Below are 27,354 nucleotides of genomic sequence, written 5' to 3'. Positions count from 1 at the left end.
CGGTCCTCAGGGGTGCAGACTTACTTGACCGCAACAGTCACTTCTGATACAGGATCACAATCTTGTGAAAGCCAAGTGGATCGTTTGTAATAAAGCAACAACAACAAGAAAGCCCAAAAAACAACATTAAAAACACTGAATGAAACAAGCAAGCATTAGAAGAAATGAGTCTAAAAACAAACAAGTTGGCGGCGATCATAATAACCAAAAGCAAAGAAGACAAATAGCAACAACAAAAGAAAGAAAAAATTAACTGCAATGGAAGAAATGACACACCTCGAGACAAGGTCAAAGGCAAAGGAATGAAAGTGGGCCTTTGAATGGATTCAATAATGGTGGTGGACCTAACAGGGAGAAGATTCTGCCTTCTGCGGCCAGGGGAATTAGCTCAAATGGTAGAGCGCTCGCTTAGCATGCGAGAGGTAGCGGGATCGATGCCCGCATTCTCCAAAGGGCTCCTGCCCTTTTAACCATTACACCATGGAACCTTGACGAGAGAGGCCGCTGCTCAGAGGAAAGCAAAGAAGAAGTGGCTTACGGCTCACCAGCAACAAAAATAAAGTTGAGCCTTTTTTGTTTTTATCTGCCGCAAGAAGGCACGTAGGTTCCACCGAGATTTGAACTCGGATCGCTGGATTCAAAGTCCAGAGTGCTTACCGTTACACCATGGAACCACGAGCGCCTCTTTGACAGCTGACCTGGAGGTAGATAGTGTTGCGGCTAGGGGGAACCAGTCAGAGCGAGGGGTTGTATCCCAGTGAGTTTTGGTCACTGGCCACCCTCGACCAAAAGACAAAAGATAGCTGCATCTGCCGAAACCCGGGATTGAACCAGGGACCTTTAGATCTTCAGTCTAACGCTCTCCCAACTGAGCTATTTCGGCCACATCCACCTAGGGTTTGGTCTGCAGGGGTTTTAGTGACACCACCCGTCGCTTTGAGAGAAGAGCAGAGACGAGCTAACAGAGAACAAAAGACGTTGGCCCGTACGGGGATCGAACCCGCGACCTTGGCGTTATTAGCACCACGCTCTAACCAACTGAGCTAACCGGCCTGGCTCCGGCCAGACGTCTGCCCAATTTCCCCAAAGTTTGCTGACTGCTCGTGGGCCCCTTAGCAGGCAGAAAAGCTTCAGGACCAAGCCTGACCACGGGCTCGTCCGGGATTTGAACCCGGGACCTCTCGCACCCAAAGCGAGAATCATACCCCTAGACCAACGAGCCACGCTCACGCAGCTGGCGCACCGCCGCCTGTCCTCGAGCGACGCTCTTCACGTGGCTTTGAATGCAGGGAGCATCCGGAAGTCTGCGCTTGTGGCAAAAAGCACCTCGATTTCTGAGAAACTTGTTTCTGCCCTGCTCTACTCACCCTGTTACGGTCCTCAGGGGTGCAGACTTACTTGACCGCAACAGTCACTTCTGATACAGGATCACAATCTTGTGAAAGCCAAGTGGATCGTTTGTAATAAAGCAACAACAACAAGAAAGCCCAAAAAACAACATTAAAAACACTGAATGAAACAAGCAAGCATTAGAAGAAATGAGTCTAAAAACAAACAAGTTGGCGGCGATCATAATAACCAAAAGCAAAGAAGACAAATAGCAACAACAAAAGAAAGAAAAAATTAACTGCAATGGAAGAAATGACACACCTCGAGACAAGGTCAAAGGCAAAGGAATGAAAGTGGGCCTTTGAATGGATTCAATAATGGTGGTGGACCTAACAGGGAGAAGATTCTGCCTTCTGCGGCCAGGGGAATTAGCTCAAATGGTAGAGCGCTCGCTTAGCATGCGAGAGGTAGCGGGATCGATGCCCGCATTCTCCAAAGGGCTCCTGCCCTTTTAACCATTACACCATGGAACCTTGACGAGAGAGGCCGCTGCTCAGAGGAAAGCAAAGAAGAAGTGGCTTACGGCTCACCAGCAACAAAAATAAAGTTGAGCCTTTTTTGTTTTTATCTGCCGCAAGAAGGCACGTAGGTTCCACCGAGATTTGAACTCGGATCGCTGGATTCAAAGTCCAGAGTGCTTACCGTTACACCATGGAACCACGAGCGCCTCTTTGACAGCTGACCTGGAGGTAGATAGTGTTGCGGCTAGGGGGAACCAGTCAGAGAGAGGGGTTGTATCCCAGTGAGTTTTGGTCACTGGCCACCCTCGACCAAAAGACAAAAGATAGCTGCATCTGCCGAAACCCGGGATTGAACCAGGGACCTTTAGATCTTCAGTCTAACGCTCTCCCAACTGAGCTATTTGGGCCACATCCACCTAGGGTTTGGTCTGCAGGGGTTTACGTGACACCACCCGTCGCTTTGAGAGAAGAGCAGAGACGAGCTAACAGAGAACAAAAGACGTTGGCCCGTACGGGGATCGAACCCACGACCTTGGCGTTATTAGCACCACGCTCTAACCAACTGAGCTAACCGGCCTGGCTCCGGCCAGACGTCTGCCCAATTTCCCCAAAGTTTGCTGACTGCTCGTGGGCCCCTTAGCAGGCAGAAAAGCTTCAGGACCAAGCCTGACCACGGGCTCGTCCGGGATTTGAACCCGGGACCTCTCGCACCCAAAGCGAGAATCATACCCCTAGACCAACGAGCCACGCTCACGCAGCTGGCGCACCGCCGCCTGTCCTCGAGCGACGCTCTTCACGTGGCTTTGAATGCAGGGAGCATCCGGAAGTCTGCGCTTGTGGCAAAAAGCACCTCGATTTCTGAGAAACTTGTTTCTGCCCTGCTCTACTCACCCTGTTACGGTCCTCAGGGGTGCAGACTTACTTGACCGCAACAGTCACTTCTGATACAGGATCACAATCTTGTGAAAGCCAAGTGGATCGTTTGTAATAAAGCAACAACAACAAGAAAGCCCAAAAAACAACATTAAAAACACTGAATGAAACAAGCAAGCATTAGAAGAAATGAGTCTAAAAACAAACAAGTTGGCGGCGATCATAATAACCAAAAGCAAAGAAGACAAATAGCAACAACAAAAGAAAGAAAAAATTAACTGCAATGGAAGAAATGACACACCTCGAGACAAGGTCAAAGGCAAAGGAATGAAAGTGGGCCTTTGAATGGATTCAATAATGGTGGTGGACCTAACAGGGAGAAGATTCTGCCTTCTGCGGCCAGGGGAATTAGCTCAAATGGTAGAGCGCTCGCTTAGCATGCGAGAGGTAGCGGGATCGATGCCCGCATTCTCCAAAGGGCTCCTGACCTTTTAACCATTACACCATGGAACCTTGACGAGAGAGGCCGCTGCTCAGAGGAAAGCAAAGAAGAAGTGGCTTACGGCTCACCAGCAACAAAAATAAAGTTGAGCCTTTTTTGTTTTTATCTGCCGCAAGAAGGCACGTAGGTTCCACCGAGATTTGAACTCGGATCGCTGGATTCAAAGTCCAGAGTGCTAACCGTTACACCATGGAACCACGAGCGCCTCTTTGACAGCTGACCTGGAGGTAGATAGTGTTGCGGCTAGGGGGAACCAGTCAGAGAGAGGGGTTGTATCCCAGTGAGTTTTGGTCACTGGCCACCCTCGACCAAAAGAAAGCTGCATCTGCCGAAACCAGGGATTGAACCAGGGACCTTTAGATCTTCAGTCTAACGCTCTCCCAACTGAGCTATTTCGGCCACATCCCCCTAGGGTTTGGTCTGCAGGGGTTTACGTGACACCACCCGTCGCTTTGAGAGAAGAGCAGAGACGAGCTAACAGAGAACAAAAGACGTTGGCCCGTACGGGGATCGAACCCGCGACCTTGGCGTTATTAGCACCACGCTCTAACCAACTGAGCTAACCGGCCTGGCTCCGGCCAGACGTCTGCCCAATTTCCCCAAAGTTTGCTGACTGCTCGTGGGCCCCTTAGCAGGCAGAAAAGCTTCAGGACCAAGCCTGACCACGGGCTCGTCCGGGATTTGAACCCGGGACCTCTCGCACCCAAAGCGAGAATCATACCCCTAGACCAACGAGCCACGCTCACGCAGCTGGCGCACCGCCGCCTGCCCTCGAGCGACGCTCTTCACGTGGCTTTGAATGCAGGGAGCATCCGGAAGTCTGCGCTTGTGGCAAAAAGCACCTCGATTTCTGAGAAACTTGTTTCTGCCCTGCTCTACTCACCCTGTTACGGTCCTCAGGGGTGCAGACTTACTTGACCGCAACAGTCACTTCTGATACAGGATCACAATCTTGTGAAAGCCAAGTGGATCGTTTGTAATAAAGCAACAACAACAAGAAAGCCCAAAAAACAACATTAAAAACACTGAATGAAACAAGCAAGCATTAGAAGAAATGAGTCTAAAAACAAACAAGTTGGCGGCGATCATAATAACCAAAAGCAAAGAAGACAAATAGCAACAACAAAAGAAAGAAAAAATTAACTGCAATGGAAGAAATGACACACCTCGAGACAAGGTCAAAGGCAAAGGAATGAAAGTGGGCCTTTGAATGGATTCAATAATGGTGGTGGACCTAACAGGGAGAAGATTCTGCCTTCTGCGGCCAGGGGAATTAGCTCAAATGGTAGAGCGCTCGCTTAGCATGCGAGAGGTAGCGGGATCGATGCCCGCATTCTCCAAAGGGCTCCTGCCCTTTTACGCGCACGTCCCCAAGGAGACAGACTGCGCTTTTTGCGGTGCGAAACGTACCCTCGCAGTTGCGTGAGCCTTTGGGGCCCACTGCTGTCAAAAGAATTTCTCAGAACGGGCCCTGCGCACATTCGTGGCAAAAGCAGGTCCCACCGAGATTTGAACTCGGATCGCTGGATTCAGAGTCCAGAGTGCTAACCATTACACCATGGAACCTTGACGAGAGAGGCCGCTGCTCAGAGGAAAGCAAAGAAGAAGTGGCTTACGGCTCACCAGCAACAAAAGTTGAGCCTTTTTTGTTTTTATCTGCCGCAAGAAGGCACGTAGGTTCCACCGAGATTTGAACTCGGATCGCTGGATTCAAAGTCCAGAGTGCTAACCGTTACACCATGGAACCACGAGCGCCTTTTTGACAGCTGACCTGGCGGTAGATAGTGTTGCGGCTAGGGGGAACCAGTCAGAGCGAGGGGTTGTATCCCAGTGAGTTTTGGTCACTGGCCACCCTCGACCAAAAGAAAGCTGCATCTGCCGAAACCCGGGATTGAACCAGGGACTTTTAGATCTTCAGTCTAACGCTCTCCCAACTGAGCTATTTCGGCCACATCTCCCTAGGGTGTGGTCTGCAGGGGTTTACGTGACACCACCCGTCGCTTTGAGAGAAGAGCAGAGACGAGCTAACAGAGAACAGAAGACGCTGGCCCGTACGGGGATCGAACCCGCGACCTTGGCGTTATTAGCACCACGCTCTAACCAACTGAGCTAACCGGCCTGGCTCCGGCCAGACGTCTGCCCAATTTCCCCAAAATTTGCTGACTGCTGGTGGGCCCCTTAGCAGGCAGAAAAGCTTCAGGACCAAGCCTGACCACGGGCTCGTCCGGGATTTGAACCCGGGACATACCCCTAGACCAACGAGCCACGCTCACGCAGCTGGCGCACCGCCGCCTGCCCTCGAGCGTCGCTCTTCACGTGGCTTTGAATGCAGGGAGCATCCGGAAGTCTGCTCTTGTGGCAAAAAGCACCTCGATTTCTGAGAAACTTGTTTCTGCCCTGCTCTACTCACCCTGTTACGGTCCTCAGGGGTGCAGACTTACTTGACCGCAACAGTCACTTCTGATACAGGATCACAATCTTGTGAAAGCCAAGTGGATCGTTTGTAATAAAGCAACAACAACAAGAAAGCCCAAAAAACAACATTAAAAACACTGAATGAAACAAGCAAGCATTAGAAGAAATGAGTCTAAAAACAAACAAGTTGGCGGCGATCATAATAACCAAAAGCAAAGAAGACAAATAGCAACAACAAAAGAAAGAAAAAATTAACTGCAATGGAAGAAATGACACACCTCGAGACAAGGTCAAAGGCAAAGGAATGAAAGTGGGCCTTTGAATGGATTTCATAATGGTGGTGGACCTAACAGGGAGAAGATTCTGCCTTCTACGGCCAGGGGAATTAGCTCAAATGGTAGAGCGCTCGCTGCGCAAAAGAAGGAGCCCAATCTTTGAGCCCCCCCTCGCAAGCGAAAAAGACGCGAAAACGCAAGTGTGCCGACAAGTTTCCCCTGCAACAATATTCGGGCTATATTCCTGTGCGGTATGGATGAGTTTTAGTTACATGTGAAATACGTCACCCTCGGCGGGCTGGATTCGAACCCGCGGTCTGCGCGACTGAGTCGAAGTCCCGTTCTGAATCAAATGATTCGCGAATCGCGAAACTTGATCCGGTTGGACTGATTCGAAACAGTGAATCATCACGTTGACGCTTTACGTCGTATTAAAAACACGCCCCATCCCACCTTGTTTTTATTTTTATTTTATTTTTTACAAATCTCGCCCTAGACATAACATTATATTGATTGATATTTATTAATTTGTGTATGTTATTTTTAAAAGGCATATTACATGTTTATGTTTATGGTTAAATACGCGATCCGATTGGAGCGAATCGTCACGTTGACAGTTTCCTTCGTATTAAAACACGCCCCCATCCTCACCTGCTTTTTCCACAAATCGCGCCCTAGACATATCAATATGTTGATTGATATTTATTATTTTGTGAAAATAATTGTTTGGTAAATATGTATAAACATAAATGTATATGATATATGTTTATGGTTAAATAAAACAAATTAAAATGTTGATATGTTAAGTAGTTGATTTTATGTTTTATGTTAATTATGTTTATAATATTTTTAAAAGGCATATTACTTGTTTATGTTTAAATTAATGAATAAAATGTTTTCTCAAAGATTATTATTATTTTTTTTGTATATGTGGGACATGATTTGATGGATATCATTTATCAGATTTAATTTATCTGATCAAAAGACACTTTAAATGTTCAAATGTAAAATGTTTAATTTACATGAACATAATATACATACACATAATATATACAGAAAAGATATAATTTATTGAGGAGGATACAGTATTGAGGGGTATACAGGACAATATGAAAAAGTGGGCCCATGTAATATTCAAAATATATACAAAAAAGACATATTTATTTTATTTATTGAGGGGTATACATGACAATATGAAGGAGTGGGCCCATGTAATAAAAACAAAATATATACAGGAACGATATTATTTATTGAGGAACATACCAGACAATATGAAAGAGAGGGCCCATGTAATATAAACAAAATATATACATTAAAAGATATTTATTAAGGAAGATTCCGGAAAATGGGAAAGAGTGGGCCCATGTAAAATACAAAATATATACAGAAAATACATTATTTATTGAGGAGGATACCGAACAATGTGAAAGAGTGGGCCCATGTAATATATACAAAATAGATACAGAAAACATTATTTTTTTGAGGAGAATACAGTATTGAGGATGATACTGAACAGTATAAAAGAGTGGGCACATGTAAACAAAATATATACAGAAAAGATTGTCTTTATTGAGGAGGTTTATGTAGCTGCCGCTGTTCTGCCAACCATTCATCGAAAGATTTGCCATTTGAGGCACTCGGGCAAAATGTGGCATTGCCATACCGACTATGGCCGAACTCTTTCGTTTTGGGCTGCCCACATTTGCTGCATTTGTTAAAAGTAACCCCTCGCACATACTTTCTCTTGTGTACTCCACTTTCCTCCTCCAGGGCCCGTCGACGCCTGTTCCTCTGGGTGTAACGGGACACAGGAGCATCAGACGCAGGAGCAGGTGGAGCTGGGCCTGCACTCAATGTTGAAGGACCAGAAGAGGGGATCACCACTGACACAGTCATGTCCGGGTTAAGGACTAGTGTGCCTAACAATGACCCAGGTGCTGAAATGGGCTGCACTACTTCTGATGCTGTGGGGGCAGGTGCAATGGGGCACTGTGTGGTGGTGGTAGCAGCGGGCCGTCGACCTGGCCGCAGGATCGGAGCCTGTCCTTCCCGATTTGGCAGAAGGATAAATGGATGTTTTGGCCCTGATGTCGATGGCGCTTCATCCAATTTTTCCCTCGGCAGAGGAAGCTGCGCATCGGCCACAGCAATTGGGTCAGGTGAAGTCAGTCCCTGAGCGAGGACACTCATTTCCTGATTCTTCTGCCGCCGCTGAAACCTGACAATAAATTACTTGTATTATAAATATGTTTTAAGAAGTATTCATTTAATTTGAAGCATATAATGTGCCTTGCTTACCACTGAATGAGTGTCTTCTGGTTTAGCTCAAACAGCTGGATCATGGTTTCATCCATCAGCCTTGGACTGTTAAGCACCAGCTCTCGGATGTGGTGGTAATCGGTGAGGATTTTAGACCACCTGGGGGTGCAAACTCCAGCCTTCTTGGTCGGCGACTTGTGTAAAGCGCACAGCTTTGTACAAATTGCCTCAACCAACCGACTGGTGTTGGGCCACTGTGCTGGACCCCCAGGATGTCCAATCAGACACCGTTTAACACTCTCCACACCCGGTGTGACTCCGGTCCGCTTCGGTGCTTTAAAGCGCCCATGTGTCAGCTGAGGCTGATGTCGAGGCTGATAGTTGACCCGCTGTTTGTCAGAGTCAGGGAGAGCTGTCCACAGCTGGATGACCTCTGTCACCTGCAGGTCAGTGAGGTAAGGAGCCTCACGAAATCCCACCAGGTAACCAGCCAGTTCCTGGACCTTGTCCCAGCCAGCGATGCCATCGGGTCCAATGACTGCTCCCTAGTAAATGCAGATTTATGGTAATATAAGTGGAATAAAATGATACTGAAATTAAATAAAGCCCTTAAAGTGTCTTACCTGAGCCTCGTCGGAGAGACTGCCTTCAGTGTCGGACGGCTGTGACAGCACTGAAGGGGCAGGGGCAAGATGCTGTCCATCTCCGCCAGATGATGTGGACGGCTCAGCCGGTGATGCCGGGGACTGAGGCAGAGGCAAAGATGAGGGGCTGTTTTTAAGATCACGGCAGGGGTCATCCTCATACAGCACTGGAACTGTAATGTCCTCCGTGATCTCTTCGTCAAACCCCTCATCTTGCAGGTCCTGGTCATCAACTGCCTCCACCAGCCTGTCTTCCTCCTCTGGGTTCTGGAGCACTGGAGTCAGTGTTTTGCCAGTCTGGCTGTAAAGGTACTCCATTCCCAGCAATTCACCTACAAGAATAAAATGGGAAAAAAGAAAGTGTTCTTAACATTTTGTCTAATACATTAAAGGCTAAATAGATAAAATAGTACAATATATGAATGTGATCTCCCTGTTCATCTATGAATTTTTTTGTTTTGCAAAAATAATTCAAATGATCTATAAAAAAACAAAAACATGAATTAATGAATTTCTTGCCTGTATATGCTCCAGGAGGGCGATAGCGCTCATCCCAGGGCTTCCCGAAGACAGCTTGGCTAAGCCGGTCCACAGCCTCCCTCATGGCACAGCCATATGTCCGGATGGAGGATGCTCCTTTTATGGCGTCTTCCATCCGGTCATCATTCCAACGCATCAAGCCCTCAAGGAGATACGCTTGAAAATGCGCATCACTGGCACTGGTTCCTAAAAATTAAATAAACAAAAAAGTTTTGTACTTCACATGAGGTGCTATGAGGTAACTGGTTACATGTAATAGAGTTACATAATTACAATACAATTACACAACACATGCATGTATATATTTAAGAAAAATATATGTATATATATTAAATATATTTATATATAATATAAATTATATAAATAATAAATATATACATGTAATTATTTTCAAAATATATACTGTATGTGTGTGTTTTTATTTATACATAATAAATACATATATTACACATATATTATATAAACAACTTTTGAATGTGAGTAATCGCAATTTAAATTACATTAAAAATTATAGTTACTAGTGACTTGTCAGGCAATACAGCTTTGTTAATGCTTATGACATCAGAAAAGAACTGTAGTATTACTGTAGAGTGTGACATTTATTCATGTGACATTACTTTAAAGTAATGGAAGCAGTTATAGTGCTTATATTTTATATTTTATTAACCTCCTCAATAAAGACAATATTTTCTTTAAAAAAAATTGTAATCCGTATGTATGTAATACCTGGAATAAAACGGTTTAGGTGGAGGTGGAAAGACTCCAAGGAGGTAGTACATTATATGGGTTCGTGGAAATTTCCCCATTCATTTAAATTGCCATTGGGCAAATAGTGGTTCGGTGGGACCGTAGTGTGGATTTGGATCCCGTTTGCAGATTATTTAACTGGCCAACGGGACGTTTCGACTTACTTTTTTTTCCGTTGGGGTAGTCGGGACCAATAGGGCTGCGGACGCCTCTAGGGGGCGATGAGCCCCCACTGGCCTACCCCCCACTGCCCCAGCCCTCCCCCCCCACTGTCCTTGAACCTATTATTCGTCCATTTTCCATTGCTTTGCAAGGCAAAGTGGGGAATTTGCTCCCACGAACCTACTATTTGTCCATTTCTCATTTGAGTGAATGACTGCGGTGGGGGTCTTCGTCCCAGCGACCCTCTATTTGTCCACAGCCCTACCGGTTTGATGGGGGGACCCCCGTCCCACGAACCCACTATTTGTCCATTTGCCCATTATTGTTACGGAACGGCCGCGGAACCCCCCGGGACCCCCTCCCCGGCCACTAGCCCCGCCCCCAAGGTCCCACGAACCCACTATTTGTCCATTTGCCCATTATTTTTACGGAACGTCCCCGGGACCCCCTCCCCGGCCACGAGCCCCGCCCCCGAGGTCCCACGAACCTACTATTTGTCCATTTCTCATTTGAGTGAATGACTCCGGTGAGGGTCTTCGTCCCAGCGACCCTCTATTTGTCCACAGCCCTACCGGTTTGATGGGGGGACCCCCGTCCCACGAACCCACTATTTGTCCATTTGCCCATTATTGTTACGGAACGTCCCCGGAACCCCCCGGGACCCCCTCCCCGGCCACGAGCCCCGCCCCCAAGGTCCCACGAACCCACTATTTGTCCATTTGCCCATTATTGTTACGGAACGTCCCCGGAACCCCCCGGGACCCCCTCCCCGGCCACTAGCCCCGCCCCCAAGGTCCCACGAACCCACTATTTGTCCATTTGTCCATTATTGTTACGGAACGTCCCCGGAACCCCCCGGGACCCCCTCCCCGGCCACGAGCCCCGCCCCCCAGGTCCCACGAACCCACTATTTGTCCATTTGCCCATTACTGTTACGGAACGCCCGCGGAACCCCACGGAACCTCCTCCCCGGCCACGAGCCCCGCCCCCCTGGTCCCACGAACCCACTATTTGTCCATTTGCAGCTATTTTTGTAGTTCCAAGACGAAAGGTCATAGGGACCCAGGATTTGAGATTTGAGCATCTCGGGGACCCCACGCTCAGGCCCCCGAAGCACGAGCCCATAGCACCACGGGAAAAAAAGTGCGTCATCCTAGGGCCCCGCGCTTTCGGGGGCACGCTCGGGGAGGCCCCGGGAGCCGCCGTGCCGAGTTTCGTGCTCCTGGGACGTTTCTGAAAAAATCCCACCTGCAATTTATTTGAATGGGTTCGGCCTAGCGGGTTCGTGGACACGCTTCCGAAAGGGCCGATCGAGGTGAAATCGAAACCGTTGGCTCGAGGGGACCCCCTCGACCGCTCGCCAAAGTCCCGCGAACGTACGACCTTCTTTAGGGGTCAAAAGGTCAAAAAAGGGAGCGCGCGTCCACCAAACCTCTACGCGTTTAAATGGGAAGCGGGACGTCCCCAGTTCTGAGACGATGGGTGGTAGGAACCCGAGATTTGAGATTCTGGCATCTCGGGGGCCCCTCGCTCAGGCCCCCGAAGCAGGAGCCCATCGGACCGCGGGAAAAAAAGCGCGTCGTCCTAGGGCCACGCGCTTTCGGAGCCTCGCTTGGGGGGGCCCCCGAGAGCCACCGTGCCGAATTTCGGGTCCCTGGGACGTTTCTGAAAAAATCCCACCTGCCATTTATTTGAATGGGTTCGGCCTAGCGGGTTCGTGGACGTCTCCCGTTCGGACACGCTGGGTCGTAGGGCCACGAGATTCGAGATCTGCGCATCTCTGGGGCCCCTCGATCGCACCCCCGAAGCACGAAGCCCTAGGACCTCGGGAAAAAAAATACCCCTTTGACACTTTGAAATCACTCGAAAGGCTCTGACTGTGTAAGAGTCTAAGAAGACTGAGGGAGATATTTTGTGCAGGAGGCTCTCGATTTTTCCTTCGTCCTAGGGCCTGGCGCTTTTGGCGCCTCGCTCTGGGATGGCCCTGGAGCCACCGTGCCGAATTTCGGGCCCCTGGGACGTTTCTGAAAAAATCCCACCTGCAATTTATTTGAATGGGTTCGGCCTAGCGGGTTCGTGGACACGCTTCCGAAAGGGACGATTGAGCTGAATTCGAAACCTTCGGCTCTAGGGGACCTCCTCGACCGGTCGGAAAAGTCCTGTGACCGTACGGCCTTTTTTAGGGGTCAAAAGGTCAAAAAAGGGAGCGCGCGTCCACCAAACCTGTACGCGTATAAATTGGAAGTGGGACGTCCCCCGTTCTGAGACGATGGGTGGTAGGGACCCGAGATTTGAGATTCTGGCATCTCGGGGGCCCCTCGCTCAGGCCCCCGAAGCACGAAACCATCGGACCGCGGGAAAAAAAACGTGTCGTCCTAGGGCTCCGCGCTTTCGGCGCCTAGCTCGGGGGGCCCCCGAGAGCCACCGTGCCGAGTTTCGTGATCCTGGGACGTTTCTAAAAAAATCCCACCTGCAATTTATTTGAATGGGTTCGGCCTAGCGGGTTCGTGGACACGCTTCCGAAAGGGACGATTGAGCTGAATTCGAAACCTTCGGCTCGAGGGGACCTCCTCGACCGGTCGGAAAAGTCCTGTGACCGTACGGCCTTTTTTAGGGGTCAAAAGGTCAAAAAAGGGAGCGCGCGTCCACCAAACCTGTACGCGTTTAAATGGGAAGCGGGACGTCCCCAGTTCTGAGACGATGGGTGGTAGGAACTCGAGATTTGATATTCTGGCATCTCGGGGGCCCCTCGCTCAGTCCCCCGAAGCACGAGCCCATCGGACCGCGGGAAAAAAAGCGCGTCGTCCTAGGGCCACGCGCTTTCGGAGCCTCGCTTGGGGGGCCCCCGAGAGCCACCGTGCCGAATTTCGGGTCCCTGGGACGTTTCTAAAAAAATCCCACCTGCCATTTATTTGAATGGGTTCGGCCTAGCGGGTTCGTGGACGTCTCCCGTTCGGAGACGCTGGGTCGTAGGGCCACGAGATTCGAGATTTGCGCATCTCTGGGGCCCCTCGGTCGCACCCCCGAAGCACGAAGCCCTAGGACCTTGGGGAAAAAAATACCCCTTTGACACTTTGAAATCAGTCGAAAGCCTCTGACTGTGTAAGAGTCTAAGAAGACTGAGGGAGATATTTTGTTCAGGAGGCTCTCGATTTTTCCTTCGTCCTAGGGCCTGGCGCTTTTGGCGCCTCGCTCTGGGATGGCCCTGGAGCCACCGTGCCGAGTTTCGTGATCCTGGGACGTTTCTAAAAAAATCCCACCTGCAATTTATTTGAATGGGTTCGGCCTAGCGGGTTCGTGGACACGCTTCCGAAAGGGACGATTGAGCTGAAATCGAAACCTTCGGCTCGAGGGGACCTCCTCGACCGGTCGAAAAAGTCCTGTGACCGTACGGCCTTTTTTAGGGGTCAAAAGGTCAAAAAAGTGAGCGCGCGTCCACCAAACCTGTACGCGTATAAATTGGAAGTGGGACGTCCCCCGTTCTGAGACGATGGGTGGTAGGGACCCGAGATTTGAGATTCTGGCATCTCGGGGGCCCCTCGCTCAGGCCCCCGAAGCACGAAACCATCGGACCGCGGGAAAAAAAACGTGTCGTCCTAGGGCTCCGCGCTTTCGGCGCCTAGCTCGGGGGGCCCCCGAGAGCCACCGTGCCGAGTTTCGTGATCCTGGGACGTTTCTAAAAAAATCCCACCTGCAATTTATTTGAATGGGTTCGGCCTAGCGGGTTCGTGGACACGCTTCCGAAAGGGACGATTGAGCTGAATTCGAAACCTTCGGCTCGAGGGGACCTCCTCGACCGGTCGGAAAAGTCCTGTGACCGTACGGCCTTTTTTAGGGGTCAAAAGGTCAAAAAAGGGAGCGCGCGTCCACCTGCCATTTATTTGAATGGGTTCGGCCTAGCGGGTTCGTGGACGTCTCCCGTTCGGAGACGCTGGGTCGTAGGGCCACGAGATTTGAGATTTGCGCATCTCTGGGGCCCCTCGATCGCACCCCCGAAGCACGAAGCCCTAGGACCTCGGGGAAAAAAATACCCCTTTGACACTTTGAAATCTCTCGAAAGGCTCTGACGGTTTAAGAGTCTAAGAGGACTGAGGGAGATATTTTGTGCAGGAGGCTCTCGATTTTTCCTTCGTCCTAGGGCCTGGCGCTTTTGGCGCCTCGCTCTGGGATGGCCCTGGAGCCACCGTGCCGAATTTCGGGCCCCTGGGACGTTTCTGAAAAAATCCCACCTGCAATTTATTTGAATGGGTTCGGCCTAGCGGGTTCGTGGACACGCTTTCGAAAGGGCCGATCGAGCTGAAATCGAAACCTTTGGCTCGAGGGGACCCCCTCAGCCAGTAGCCAAAGTCCTGCGACCGTACGTCCTTCTTTAGGGGTCAAAAGGTCAAAAAAGGGAGCGCGCGTCCACCAAACCTGTACGCGTTTAAATGGGAAGTGGGACGTCCCCCGTTCTGAGACGATGGGCGGTAGGAACTCGAGATTTGAGATTCTGGCATCTCGGGGGCCCCTCGCTCAGGCCCCCAAAGCACGAAACCATCGGACCTCGGGAAAAAAAAGCGCGTCGTCCTAGGGCCCCGCGCTTTCGGCGCCTCGCTCGGGGGGCCCCCGAGAGCCGCCGTGCCGAGTTTCATGCTCCTGGGACGTTTCTGAAAAAATCCCACCTGCAATTTATTTGAATGGGTTCGGCCTAGCGGGTTCGTGGACGTCCCCCGTTTGGAGACGCTGGATCGTGGGGCAACGAGATTCGAGATTCTCGCATCTCTGGGGCCCCTCACTGGCGCCCCCAAAGCACAAAGCCCTAGGACCTTGTGTTTTTATCAGCAATACTGGGATGTTTATATACATGACGAAATGTCCATTTCCAATTTATTCAGCGGGCCCTTCATAATGCTCCCGTGGACATTCATTTTTATGCAAATTCTACAGTATTTTGAGACAAAACTTACATAAATGGATTCCACTGAGTGTGCTGAGTACAGTAGAGGTGTTTTCATCAACAAAATTGCACATACTTATTAAAAAATACACTTTATTGAAGTGTCCACGGAAGCAGTATGTCAGGCCCGTCAAATAAGTTCAGCGTGGACAAAAAAATTGGGTGTCCGTATCTCCGGCCCCCGGGGGGGTAGGGACTTGGGGCAGGTGGCATCGGAAAGAGGTCCACGTGGTCTAATAATACCCTGAGATTGGTGGAGTTTGCCCCCGTTTTGGGTGAGTTACAGCCGGTCAAATTTTGGTACTTTTTGTCTTTGGGGATCCGTATCTCAGGCCCCCGGGGGCCTATCGACTCGGGAGTGGTGGCGTCAAACATGGCCCCTCGAGGGCTACAAACGAGCCGAGTTTCAAGTCTCTGGGACATGTCCTTCCGTTTGACCCCCTTAACTCTGGGGGGCCGTATCTCCGGCCCCCGGGGGCCAATCGACTCCGGACAAGTGGCGTTCGGTAGGCCTACGGACGGTTCAACTTTGACCCAAATTTCTTTAAGATTGCCCCCGTATTGGGTGAGTTATGGCCGGTCAAAATTTGGGACTTTTCACATAAGGAAACGTCCATTTCCAATTTATTCAGCGGGCCCTCCATAATGCTCCCGTGGACATTAATTTCTATGCAAATTCTACAGTATTTTGAGATAAAACTTACATAAATGGATTCCACTGAGTGTGCTGAGTACAGTAGATGTGTTTTTATCAACAATATTGGTGATGTTTATGTACATGACGAAATGTCCATTTCCAATTTATTCAGGCCCGTCAAATAAATTGGAAATGGACATGCACCATATGTGGTGAAATACTCGAAAACTCAACGTGAAATCCCCAATTTTGTTCATTTGTATGCAAATTCTACAGTATTATGACATGAAACTCACATAAACGGATTCCAATGAGTGTACTGAGTACAGTAGATGTGTTTTTATCAACAATATTGGTGACGTTTATGTACCTGACGAAATGTCCATTTCCAATTTATTCAGCGGGCCCTCCATAATGCTCCCGTGGACATTCATTTCTATGCAAATTCTACAGTATTATGACATGAAACTCACATAAACGGATTCCAATGAGTGTACTGAGTACAGTAGATGTGTTTTTATCAACAATATTGGTGATGTTTATGTACATGACAAAATGTCCATTTCCAATTTATTCAGCCCCGTCAAATAAGTTGTGGGTGGACATGCACCATATGTGGTGAAATACTCGAAAACTCAACGTGAAATCCCCAATTTTCTTCATTTGTATGCAAATTATACAGTATTATGACATGAAACTCACATAAACGGATTCCAATGAGTGTGCTGAGTACAGTAGATGTGTTTTTATCAACAATATTGGTGATGTTTATGTACATGACAAAATGTCCATTTCCAATTTATTCAGCCCACGTCAAATAAATTGGAAATGGACATGCACCATATGTGGTGAAATTACCGAAAATCCACAATTTGAAATCCACAATTTTGTTCATTTGTATGCAAATTATACAGTATTATGACATGAAACTCACATAAACGGATTCCAATGAGTGTACTGAGTACAGTAGATGTGTTTTTATCAACAATATTGGTGATGTTTATGTACATGACAAAATGTCCATTTCCAATTTATTCAGCCCCGTCAAATAAGTTGTGGGTGGACATGCACCATATGTGGTGAAATACTCGAAAACTCAACGTGAAATCCCCAATTTTCTTCATTTGTATGCAAATTATACAGTATTATGACATGAAACTCACATAAACGGATTCCAATGAGTGTACTGAGTACAGTAGATGTGTTTTTATCAACAATATTGGTGATGTTCATGTACATGACAAAATGTCCATTTCCAATTTATTCAGCCCCGTCAAATAAGTTGTGGGTGGACATGCACCATATGTGGTGAAATACTCGAAAACTCAACGTGAAATCCACAATTTTGTTCATTTGTATGCAAATTGTACAGTATTATGACATGAAACTTTCATCATTGGATTCCACTGAGTGTGCTGAGTACAGTAGAGGTGTTTTTTTTTTTTTCAACAATATTGGGATGTTAATTGACATGACAAAATGTCCATTTCCAATTTATTCAGCGGGCCCTTCATAATGCTCCCGTGGACATTCATTTTTATGCAAATTCTACAGTATTTTGAGACAAAACTTACATAAATGGATTCCACTGAGTGTGCTGAGTACAGTAGAGGTGTTTTCATCAACAAAATTGCACATACTTATTAAAAAATACACTTTATTGAAGTGTCCACAGAAGCAGTATGTCAGGCCCGTCAAATAAGTTGAGCGTGGACATAAAATTTGGGGGTCCGTATCTCCGGCCCCCGGGGGGGTAGGGACTTGGGGCAGGTGGCATCGGAAAGAGGTCCACGTGGTCTAATAATACCCTGAGTTTGGTGGAGTTTGCCCCCGTTTTGGGTGTGTTACAGCCGGTCAAATTTTGGTACTTTTTGTCTTTGGGGATCCGTATCTCAGGCCCCCGGGGGCCTATCGACTCGGGAGTGGTGGCTTCAAACATGGCCCCTCGAGGGCTACAAACGAGCCGAGTTTCAAGTCTCTGGGACATGTCCTTCCGTTTGACCCCCTTAACTCTGGGGGGCCATATCTCCGGCCCCCGGGGGCCTATCGACTCGGGACAGGTGGCGTTCGGTAGGCCTAGGGACGGTTCAACTTTGACCCAAATTTCTTTAAGATTGCCCCCGTTTTGGGTGAGTTATGGCCGGTCAAATTTTGGGACTTTTCACATGACGAAACGTCCATTTCCAATTTATTCAGCGGGCCCTCCATAATGCTCCCGTGGACATTCATTTCTATGCAAATTCTACAGTATTATGACATGAAACTTACATCATTGGATTCCACTGAGTGTGCTGAGTACAGTAGATGTTTTTTTATCCAAAATATTGGGATGTATATTGACATGACAAAATGTCCATTTCCAATGTATTCAGGCCCGTCAAATAAATTGGAAATGGACATGCACCATATGTGGTGAAATACTCGAAAACTCAACGTGAAATCCCCAATTTTCTTCATTTGTATGCAAATTCTACAGTATTATGACATGAAACTCACATAAACGGATTCCAATGAGTGTACTGAGTACAGTAGATGTGTTTTTATCAACAATATTGGTGATGTTTATGTACATGACAAAATGTCCATTTCCAATTTATTCAGCCCCGTCAAATAAGTTGTGGGTGGACATGCACCATATGTGGTGAAATACTCGAAAACTCAACGTGAAATCCCCAATTTTGTTCATTTGTATGCAAATTGTACAGTATTATGACATGAAACTTTCATCATTGGATTCCACTGAGTGTGCTGAGTACAGTAGAGGTGTTTTTTTTTTTTCAACAATATTGGGATGTTAATTGACATGACAAAATGTCCATTTCCAATTTATTCAGCGGGCCCTTCATAATGCTCCCGTGGACATTCATTTTTATGCAAATTCTACAGTATTATGAGATAAAACTTACATAAATGGATTCCAATGAGTGTACTGAGTACAGTAGATGTGTTTTTATCAACAATATTGGTGATCTTTATGTACATGACAAAATGTCCATTTCCAATTTATTCAGCCCACGTCAAATAAATTGGAAATGGACATTCACCATATGTGGTGAAATTACCGAAAATCCACAATTTGAAATCCACAATTTTGTTCATTTGTATGCAAATTCTACAGTATTATGAGATAAAACTTACATAAATGGATTCCACTGAGTGTGCTGAGTACAGTAGAGGTCTTTTTATCAACAATATTGGTGATGTTTATGTACATGACAGAATGTCCATTTCCAATTTATTCAGCCCCATCAAATAAGTTGTAGGTGGACATGCACCATATGTGGTGAAATACTCGAAAACTCAACGTGAAATCCCCAATTTTGTTCATTTGTATGCAAATTGTACAGTATTATGACATGAAACTTTCATCATTGGATTCCACTGAGTGTGCTGAGTACAGTAGAGGTGTTTTTTTTTTTTCAACAATATTGGGATGTTAATTGACATGACAAAATGTCCATTTCCAATTTATTCAGCGGGCCCTTCATAATGCTCCCGTGGACATTCATTTTTATGCAAATTCTACAGTATTATGAGATAAAACTTACATAAATGGATTCCACTGAGTGTGCTGAGTACAGTAGAGGTGTTTTTATCAACAATATTGGGATGGTTATTGACATGACGAATTGTCCATTTCCAATTTATTCAGCGGGCCCTTCATAATGCTCCCGTGGACATTCATTTTTATGCAAATTCTACAGTATTTTGAGATAAAACTTACATAAATGGATTCCACTGAGTGTGCTGAGTACAGTAGAGGTGTTTTCATCAACAAAATTGCACATACTTATTAAAAAATACACTTTATTGAAGTGTCCACAGAAGCAGTATGTCAGGCCCGTCAAATAAGTTGAGCGTGGACATAAAATTTGGGGGTCCGTATCTCCGGCCCCCGGGGGGGTAGGGACTTGGGGCAGGTGGCATCGGAAAGAGGTCCACGTGGTCTAATAATACCCTGAGTTTGGTGGAGTTTGCCCCCGTTTTGGGTGTGTTACAGCCGGTCAAATTTTGGTACTTTTTGTCTTTGGGGATCCGTATCTCAGGCCCCCGGGGGCCTATCGACTCGGGAGTGGTGGCGTCAAACACGGCCCCTCGAGGGCTACAAACGAGCCGAGTTTCAAGTCTCTGGGACATGTCCTTCCGTTTGACCCCCTTAACTCTGGGGGGCCATATCTCCGGCCCCCGGGGGCCTATCGACTCGGGACAGGTGGCGTTCGGTAGGCCTAGGGACGGTTCAACTTTGACCCAAATTTCTTTAAGATTGCCCCCGTTTTGGGTGAGTTATGGCCGGTCAAATTTTGGGACTTTTCACATGACGAAACGTCCATTTCCAATTTATTCAGCGGGCCCTCCATAATGCTCCCGTGGACATTCATTTTTATGCAAATTCTACAGTATTATGACATGAAACTCACATCATTGGATTCCTCTGAGTGTGCTGAGTACAGTAGAGGTGTTTTTATCCACAATATTGGGATGTATATTGACATGACAAAATGTCCATTTCCAATGTATTCAGGCCCGTCAAATAAATTGGAAATGGACATGCACCATATGTGGTGAAATACTCGAAAACTCAACGTGAAATCCCCAATTTTCTTCATTTGTATGCAAATTCTACAGTATTATGACATGAAACTCACATAAACGGATTCCAATGAGTGTACTGAGTACAGTAGATGTGTTTTTATCAACAATATTGGTGATGTTTATGTACATGACAAAATGTCCATTTCCAATTTATTCAGCGGGCCCTTCATAATGCTCCCGTGGACATTCATTTTTATGCAAATTCTACAGTATTATGAGATAAAACTTACATAAATGGATTCCAATGAGTGTACTGAATACAGTAGATGTGTTTTTATCAACAATATTGGTGATCTTTATGTACATGACAAAATGTCCATTTCCAATTTATTCAGCCCACGTCAAATAAATTGGAAATGGACATGCACCATATGTGGTGAAATTACCGAAAATCCACAATTTGAAATCCACAATTTTGTTCATTTGTATGCAAATTCTACAGTATTATGAGATAAAACTTACATAAATGGATTCCACTGAGTGTGCTGAGTACAGTAGAGGTCTTTTTATCAACAATATTGGTGATGTTTATGTACATGACAGAATGTCCATTTCCAATTTATTCAGCCCCATCAAATAAGTTGTAGGTGGACATGCACCATATGTGGTGAAATACTCGAAAACTCAACGTGAAATCCCCAATTTTGTTCATTTGTATGCAAATTGTACAGTATTATGACATGAAACTTTCATCATTGGATTCCACTGAGTGTGCTGAGTACAGTAGAGGTGTTTTTTTTTTTTCAACAATATTGGGATGTTAATTGACATGACAAAATGTCCATTTCCAATTTATTCAGCGGGCCCTTCATAATGCTCCCGTGGACATTCATTTTTATGCAAATTCTACAGTATTATGAGATAAAACTTACATAAATGGATTCCACTGAGTGTGCTGAGTACAGTAGAGGTGTTTTTATCAACAATATTGGGATGGTTATTGACATGACGAAATGTCCATTTCCAATTTATTCAGCGGGCCCTTCATAATGCCCCCTTGGACATTCATTTTTATGCAAATTCTACAGTATTTTGAGATAAAACTTACATAAATGGATTCCACTGAGTGTGCTGAGTACAGTAGAGGTGTTTTCATCAACAAAATTGCACATACTTATTAAAAAATACACTTTATTGAAGTGTCCACAGAAGCAGTATGTCAGGCCCGTCAAATAAGTTGAGCGTGGACATAAAATTTGGGGGTCCGTATCTCCGGCCCCCGGGGGGGTAGGGACTTGGGGCAGGTGGCATCGGAAAGAGGTCCACGTGGTCTAATAATACCCTGAGTTTGGTGGAGTTTGCCCCCGTTTTGGGTGTGTTACAGCCGGTCAAATTTTGGTACTTTTTGTCTTTGGGGATCCGTATCTCAGGCCCCCGGGGGCCTATCGACTCGGGAGTGGTGGCGTCAAACACGGCCCCTCGAGGGCTACAAACGAGCCGAGTTTCAAGTCTCTGGGACATGTCCTTCCGTTTGACCCCCTTAACTCTGGGGGGCCGTATCTCCGGCCCCCGGGGGCCAATCGACTCCGGACAAGTGGCGTTCGGTAGGCCTAGGGACGGTTCAACTTTGACCCAAATTTCTTTAAGATTGCCCCCGTTTTGGGTGAGATATGGCCGGTCAAAATTTGGGACTTTTCACATAAGGAAACGTCCATTTCCAATTTATTCAGCGGGTCCTCCATAATGCTCCCGTGGACATTAATTTCTATGCAAATTCTACAGTATTTTGAGATAAAACTTACATAAATGGATTCCACTGAGTGTGCTGAGTACAGTAGATGTGTTTTTATCAACAATATTGGTGATGTTTATGTACATGACAAAATGTCCATTTCCAATTTATTCAGCCCCGTCAAATAAGTTGTGGGTGGACATGCACCATATGTGGTGAAATACTCGAAAACTCAACGTGAAATCCACAATTTTGTTCATTTGTATGCAAATTGTACAGTATTATGACATGAAACTTTCATCATTGGATTCCACTGAGTGTGCTGAGTACAGTAGAGGTGTTTGTTTTTTTTTCAACAATATTGGGATGTTAATTGACATGACAAAATGTCCATTTCCAATTTATTCAGCGGGCCCTTCATAATGCTCCCGTGGACATTCATTTTTATGCAAATTCTACAGTATTATGAGATAAAACTTACATAAATGGATTCCACTGAGTGTGCTGAGTACAGTAGAGGTGTATTTATCAACAATATTGGGATGGTTATTGACATGACGAAATGTCCATTTCCAATTTATTCAGCGGGCCCTTCATAATGCTCCCGTGGACATTCATTTTTATGCAAATTCTACAGTATTTTGAGATAAAACTTACATAAATGGATTCCACTGAGTGTGCTGAGTACAGTAGAGGTGTTTTCATCAACAATATTGCACATACTTATTAAAAAATACACTTTATTGAAGTGTCCACGGAAGCAGTATGTCAGGCCCGTCAAATAAGTTGAGCGTGGACATAAAATTTGGGGGTCCGTATCTCCGGCCCCCGGGGGGGTAGGGACTTGGGGCAGGTGGCATCGGAAAGAGGTCCACGTGATCTAATAATACCCTGAGTTTGGTGGAGTTTGCCCCCGTTTTGGGTGTGTTACAGCCGGTCAAATTTTGGTACTTTTTGTCTTTGGGGATCCGTATCTCAGGCCCCCGGGGGCCTATCGACTCGGGAGTGGTGGCCTCAAACATGGCCCCTCGAGGGCTACAAACGAGCCGAGTTTCAAGTCTCTGGGACATGTCCTTCCGTTTGACCCCCTTAAATCTGGGGGGCCGTATCTCCGGCCCCCGGGGGCCTATCGACTCGGGACAAGTGGCGTTCGGTAGGCCTAGGGGCGGTTCAACTTTGACCCAAATGTCTTTAAGATTGCCCCCGTTTTGCGTGAGTTATGGCCGGTCAAATTTTGGGACTTTTCACATGACGAAACGTCCATTTCCAATTTATTCAGCGGGCCCTCCATAATGCTCCCGTGGACATTCATTTCTATGCAAATTCTACAGTATTATGACATGAAACTCACATAAACGGATTCCAATGAGTGTACTGAGTACAGTAGATGTGTTTTTATCAACAATATTGGTGATGTTTATGTACCTGACGAAATGTCCATTTCCAATTTATTCAGCCCCGTCAAATAAATTGGAAATGGACATGCACCATATGTGGTGAAATTACCGAAAATCCACAATTTGAAATCCACAATTTTGTTCATTTGTATGCAAATTCTACAGTATTATGAGATAAAACTTTCATTAATGGATTCCACTGAGTGTGCTGAGTACAGTAGATGTGTTTTTAGTAAACAATATTGGTGATGTTTATGTCCATGACAAAATGTCCATTTCCAATTTATTCAGCCCCGTCAAATAAGTTGTGGGTGGACATGCACCATATGTGGTGAAATACTCGAAAACTCAACGTGAAATCCACTATTTTGTTCATTTGTATGCAAATTCTACAGTATTATGACATGAAACTCACATAAACGGATTCCAATGAGTGTACTGAGTACAGTAGATGTGTTTTTATCAACAATATTGGTGATGTTTATGTACCTGACGAAATGTCCATTTCCAATTTATTCAGCGGGCCCTTCATAATGCTCCCGTGGACATTCATTTTTATGCAAATTGTACAGTATTAAGACATGAAACTGACATAAATGGATTCCACTGAGTGTGCTGAGTACAGTAGAGGTGTTTTTATCCACAATATTGGGATGTATATTGACATGACAAAATGTCTATTTCCAATTTATTCAGCCCCGTCAAATGAATTGGAAATGGACATGCACCATATGTGGTGAAATTACCGAAAATCCACAATTTGAAATCCACAATTTTGTTCATTTGTATGCAAATTCTACAGTATTATGAGATAAAACTTACATAAATGGATTCCACTGAGTGTGCTGAGTAGAGTAGAGGTGTTTTTATCAACAATATTGGTGATGTTTATGTATATGACAAAATGTCCATTTCCAATTTATTCAGCCCCGTCAAATTAGTTATGGGTGGACATGCACCATATGTGATGAAATACTCGAAAACTCAACGTGAAATCCCCAATTTTGTTCATTTGTATGCAAATTCTACAGCATTACGAGATAAAACTTACATAAATTCCACTGAGTGTGCTGAGTACAGTAGATGTGTTTTTATCAACAATATTGGTGATGTTTATGTACATGACAAAATGTCCATTTCCAATTTATTTAGCGGGCCTTTCATAATGCTCCCGTGGACATTCATTTTTATGCAAATTCTACAGTATTATGAGATGAAACCGACAGAATTGGCTTCCACTGAGTGTGCTGAGTACAGTAGAGGTGTTTTCATCAACAATATTGCACGTAGTTATTAAAAAACACACTTTATTGAATTGTCCACGGGAGCAGTATGAAGGGCCGGTCAAATAAGTTGCCGGTGGACATAAAGTTTGGGGGTCCGTATCTCCGGTCCCCGGAGGAGCAGCGGCTCGTGGCCGGTGTCGTCGGTTAGGTCTCCCGCGGGTCTAACGGGGCCCCGAGTCTGGTGCGGTTCGGCGTCGATTCGGCCGAGTGGTGGCCGGTCAAAGTTTTGGACTTTGGGGCTTTGGGGGGCTCTATCTCCGGCCCCCCGTGGAGTAGGGACTCGTGGCCTGCGTCGTCGGAGAGGGCACGGCGAGGGCTAACGATCGAGCCCGGTTGGGAGCCTCTAGGCCTCTTCTTTCGATTTGGCCCCCGAAACTAAGGGGGTCCCTATCTCGGGCCCCCGGTGGAGCAGCGACTCGTGGCCGGTGTCGTCGGGTAGGGCTCCCGCGGGTCTAACCGGACCCCGATTTTGGTGCGGATCGGCGTCTATCCGGCCGAGTTATAGCCGGTCAAAGCGTGGGGCTTGGGGGGTCCCTATCTCCGGCCCCCGGAGGGCTAGGGTCTCGGGGTGGGTGTCGTCGGATAGGGGCCGCGGAGGTCTAGGATCGACCCGAGTTTGGTGCGGTTCGGCGTCTATCCGGCCGAGTTATAGCCGGTCAAAGCGTGGGGCATGGGGGGTCCCTATCTCCGGCCCCCGGAGGGTTAGGGTCTCGGGGTGGGTGTCGTCGGATAGGGGCCGCGGAGGTCTAGGATCGACCGGAGTTTGGTGCGGTTCGGCGTCTATTCGGCCGAGTTATAGCCGGTCAAAGCGTGGGGCCTTGGGGGTCCCTATCTCCGGCCCCCGGAGGGCTAGGGTCTCGGCGTGGGTGTCATCGGATAGGGGCCATGGAGCTCTACGATCGACCCGAGTTTGGTGCGGATCGGCCCCGGCGTTCGCGAGTTATAGCCGTTTGAAAAAAACGTCCCAAAAAGACGGGTTCAGAACCGAACCGCCCATCCGACGTTCCTCCGGGGACCGGGGCGGCACCCCGTCAGGCCGGGAATGGCGAGCCTCGGGCGGATCGGCCGGCCGCCTCGAGGAGGGTGGAAGTCAGGCACCGGAATCGTTCATCGACTTAGTCATTTTTTCAGGGTTCAGAAGCGTTTAGCCCATCCGCCTTTCCTCCGGGGCAGGGCGCAGCTCCCCGTCAGGCCGGGAAAGGTGAGCCCCGGGCGGATCGGCCGGCCGCCTCAGGGAGGGTGGAAGTCATGCACTGGCATCATTCATCGACTTAGTCATTTTTTCGGGCGATGATTTGGCCGAGTGACAGCCGGTCAAATTGTGGGGTTTGGGGGGGCCCTATCTCCAGGCCCCGGGGGAGTAGGGACTCATGGCCTGCGTCGTCGGAGAGGGCCCAGCGAGGGCTATCGATCGAGTCCGGTCTAATTTTGGGACTGAGTCCGGTCTAATTTTGGGACTTTTTAAAATAAAGAAACGTCCATTTCCAATTTATTCAGCGGGCCCTTCATAGTGCTTCCGTGGACATTAATTTTTATGCAAATTCTACAGTATTATGACATGAAACTCACATAATTGGCTTCCACTGAGTGTGCTGAGTACAGTAGAGGTGTTTTTATCCACAATATTGTGATGTACAGTTACTTGACAAAATGTCCATTTCCAATTTATTCAGCCCCGTCGAATAAGTTGAGTGTGGACATGCACCATATGTGGTGAAATACTCGAAAACTCAACGTGAAATTCTCAATTTTGTTGATTTTTAAGCAAAATTGTGCAGTATTATGACATGAAACTCACATAAATGGATTCCAAGGGGTATGCCAAGTACAGTAGATGTGTTTTTATCAACAATATTGGGATTTTAATGTAAATGACGAAATGTCCATTTCCAATTTATTTAGCGGGCCTTTCATAATGCTCCCGTGGACATTCATTTTTATGCAAATTCTACAGTTTTATGACATGAAACTCACATAATTGGCTTCCTCTGAGTGTGCTGAGTACAGTAGAGGTGTTTTCATCACCAATATTGCACGTAGTTATTAAAAAAATACACTTTATTGAAGTGTCCACGGGAGCAGTATGGAGGGCCCGTCAAATAAGTTGCGCGTGGACAAAAAGTTTGGGGGTCCATATCTCCTGCCCACGGAGGAGCAGCGGCTCGTGGTCGGTGTCGTCGGTTAGGTCTCCCACGGGTCTAACGGGGCCCCGAGTTTGGTGCGGTTCGGCCTCGATTCGGCCGAGTGACAGCCGGTCAAAGTTTTGGAGTTTAGGGTTTTGGGGGGCTCTATCTCCGGCCCCCAGAGGAGTAGGGACTCGGGGCATGCTTTGTCGGAGAGGGCCCTGCGAGGGCTATGGATCGAGTCTGGTCTAATTTTGGGGACTTTTTAAAATAAAGAAATGTCCATTTCCAATTTATTCAGCGGGCCGTTCATAGTGCTCCCGTGGACATTAATTTTTATGCAAATTCTACAGTATTATGACATGAAACTCACATAATTGGCTTCCACTGAGTGTGCAGAGTACAGTAGAGGTGTTTTTATCCACAATATTGTGATGTATAGT

General features: G+C 46.9%; 20 non-coding genes across 20 annotated transcripts; 4 read left to right on the top strand and 16 right to left on the bottom strand.

The window, feature by feature from the left end:
- The first annotated feature begins 377 nt into the window (after positions 1–377).
- trnaa-agc (transfer RNA alanine (anticodon AGC)) lies at positions 378–450 on the top strand. The gene has a single exon. It is a non-coding gene; the product is annotated as a tRNA-Ala (tRNA).
- A 152-nt stretch (positions 451–602) lies between these two features.
- On the bottom strand, positions 603–674 carry trnaq-uug (transfer RNA glutamine (anticodon UUG)). Its single transcript has one exon. It is a non-coding gene; the product is annotated as a tRNA-Gln (tRNA).
- A 136-nt stretch (positions 675–810) lies between these two features.
- Positions 811–883, bottom strand: trnaf-gaa (transfer RNA phenylalanine (anticodon GAA)). The gene has a single exon. It is a non-coding gene; the product is annotated as a tRNA-Phe (tRNA).
- Positions 884–979: 96 nt separating this feature from the next.
- Positions 980–1,053, bottom strand: trnai-aau (transfer RNA isoleucine (anticodon AAU)). Its single transcript has one exon. It is a non-coding gene; the product is annotated as a tRNA-Ile (tRNA).
- A 97-nt stretch (positions 1,054–1,150) lies between these two features.
- On the bottom strand, positions 1,151–1,222 carry trnap-ugg (transfer RNA proline (anticodon UGG)). The gene has a single exon. It is a non-coding gene; the product is annotated as a tRNA-Pro (tRNA).
- A 529-nt stretch (positions 1,223–1,751) lies between these two features.
- Positions 1,752–1,824, top strand: trnaa-agc (transfer RNA alanine (anticodon AGC)). Its single transcript has one exon. It is a non-coding gene; the product is annotated as a tRNA-Ala (tRNA).
- A 152-nt stretch (positions 1,825–1,976) lies between these two features.
- On the bottom strand, positions 1,977–2,048 carry trnaq-uug (transfer RNA glutamine (anticodon UUG)). Its single transcript has one exon. It is a non-coding gene; the product is annotated as a tRNA-Gln (tRNA).
- Positions 2,049–2,184: 136 nt separating this feature from the next.
- Positions 2,185–2,257, bottom strand: trnaf-gaa (transfer RNA phenylalanine (anticodon GAA)). The gene has a single exon. It is a non-coding gene; the product is annotated as a tRNA-Phe (tRNA).
- A 96-nt stretch (positions 2,258–2,353) lies between these two features.
- trnai-aau (transfer RNA isoleucine (anticodon AAU)) lies at positions 2,354–2,427 on the bottom strand. The gene has a single exon. It is a non-coding gene; the product is annotated as a tRNA-Ile (tRNA).
- Positions 2,428–2,524: 97 nt separating this feature from the next.
- Positions 2,525–2,596, bottom strand: trnap-ugg (transfer RNA proline (anticodon UGG)). Its single transcript has one exon. It is a non-coding gene; the product is annotated as a tRNA-Pro (tRNA).
- A 529-nt stretch (positions 2,597–3,125) lies between these two features.
- On the top strand, positions 3,126–3,198 carry trnaa-agc (transfer RNA alanine (anticodon AGC)). Its single transcript has one exon. It is a non-coding gene; the product is annotated as a tRNA-Ala (tRNA).
- A 152-nt stretch (positions 3,199–3,350) lies between these two features.
- Positions 3,351–3,422, bottom strand: trnaq-uug (transfer RNA glutamine (anticodon UUG)). The gene has a single exon. It is a non-coding gene; the product is annotated as a tRNA-Gln (tRNA).
- A 129-nt stretch (positions 3,423–3,551) lies between these two features.
- trnaf-gaa (transfer RNA phenylalanine (anticodon GAA)) lies at positions 3,552–3,624 on the bottom strand. The gene has a single exon. It is a non-coding gene; the product is annotated as a tRNA-Phe (tRNA).
- Positions 3,625–3,720: 96 nt separating this feature from the next.
- trnai-aau (transfer RNA isoleucine (anticodon AAU)) lies at positions 3,721–3,794 on the bottom strand. Its single transcript has one exon. It is a non-coding gene; the product is annotated as a tRNA-Ile (tRNA).
- A 97-nt stretch (positions 3,795–3,891) lies between these two features.
- Positions 3,892–3,963, bottom strand: trnap-ugg (transfer RNA proline (anticodon UGG)). The gene has a single exon. It is a non-coding gene; the product is annotated as a tRNA-Pro (tRNA).
- A 529-nt stretch (positions 3,964–4,492) lies between these two features.
- On the top strand, positions 4,493–4,565 carry trnaa-agc (transfer RNA alanine (anticodon AGC)). Its single transcript has one exon. It is a non-coding gene; the product is annotated as a tRNA-Ala (tRNA).
- A 154-nt stretch (positions 4,566–4,719) lies between these two features.
- Positions 4,720–4,791, bottom strand: trnaq-cug (transfer RNA glutamine (anticodon CUG)). The gene has a single exon. It is a non-coding gene; the product is annotated as a tRNA-Gln (tRNA).
- A 109-nt stretch (positions 4,792–4,900) lies between these two features.
- On the bottom strand, positions 4,901–4,972 carry trnaq-uug (transfer RNA glutamine (anticodon UUG)). Its single transcript has one exon. It is a non-coding gene; the product is annotated as a tRNA-Gln (tRNA).
- Positions 4,973–5,101: 129 nt separating this feature from the next.
- trnaf-gaa (transfer RNA phenylalanine (anticodon GAA)) lies at positions 5,102–5,174 on the bottom strand. The gene has a single exon. It is a non-coding gene; the product is annotated as a tRNA-Phe (tRNA).
- A 96-nt stretch (positions 5,175–5,270) lies between these two features.
- On the bottom strand, positions 5,271–5,344 carry trnai-aau (transfer RNA isoleucine (anticodon AAU)). The gene has a single exon. It is a non-coding gene; the product is annotated as a tRNA-Ile (tRNA).
- Positions 5,345–27,354: the final 22,010 nt, after the last annotated feature.

Source organism: Garra rufa, unplaced genomic scaffold, assembly GCF_049309525.1.
Source record: "Garra rufa unplaced genomic scaffold, GarRuf1.0 hap1_unplaced_001, whole genome shotgun sequence".
Lineage (NCBI taxonomy): Eukaryota > Metazoa > Chordata > Actinopteri > Cypriniformes > Cyprinidae > Garra > Garra rufa.
The sequence above is the reverse complement of the archived record's forward strand: the minus strand, read 5'-3'. Positions and strand labels throughout refer to the sequence as shown.